Source organism: Etheostoma spectabile, chromosome 19 (assembly GCF_008692095.1).
Source record: "Etheostoma spectabile isolate EspeVRDwgs_2016 chromosome 19, UIUC_Espe_1.0, whole genome shotgun sequence".
NCBI lineage: Eukaryota > Metazoa > Chordata > Actinopteri > Perciformes > Percidae > Etheostoma > Etheostoma spectabile.
The window spans coordinates 11,738,229-11,738,494 of NC_045751.1; the positions used below are offsets into that span (position 1 = coordinate 11,738,229).

At 37.6% G+C, this 266-nt stretch overlaps 1 protein-coding gene and 1 long non-coding RNA gene across 9 annotated transcripts in view; one reads left to right on the forward strand and one right to left on the reverse strand.

Annotated features, from left to right (window-relative positions):
• The window catches only part of LOC116707340 (uncharacterized), a 217,341-nt gene that overhangs the window by 90,811 nt on the left and 126,264 nt on the right, over window positions 1-266 (forward strand). For 7 of the 8 annotated variants that reach the window (XM_032544671.1, XM_032544673.1, XM_032544676.1 and 4 more), the window contains exon 2: window positions 152-266. This exon is cut by the window's right edge and continues 59 nt beyond it. The exons of the other annotated variant lie outside the window; for it this stretch is intronic. The gene's annotated coding sequence lies outside the window, so the exon portion shown is untranslated. The remainder of the gene's footprint in view (window positions 1-151) is intronic. 8 annotated transcript variants of the gene reach the window in all.
• Window positions 1-266, reverse strand: part of LOC116707363 (uncharacterized) — a 19,660-nt gene that overhangs the window by 12,792 nt on the left and 6,602 nt on the right. The window lies entirely within an intron of this gene.

The window sequence follows — 266 nt, forward strand, 5'->3', positions numbered from 1 at the left end:
TCGTTAAGACTAGAAAAGCGCTATATAAATACAGCACATTTACATTTACATTAGACTACCTATAAATAAAGATTATTGTGAATGTTACAGCATTGTTGCCTAATAAAGACACACTGTGTATACATGTGATCAATTGTGTTTAAATTTCCAGCTCAGTCTGTGTCAGTGTGTTGGGAATGTGTTGCTGACTGAGATGCAGACAGAAAGTTTTTCAGCGGGAGGTTTCCAGAAACCTTCATCATAACTTGCTCGTCCTCGTTCCTGCA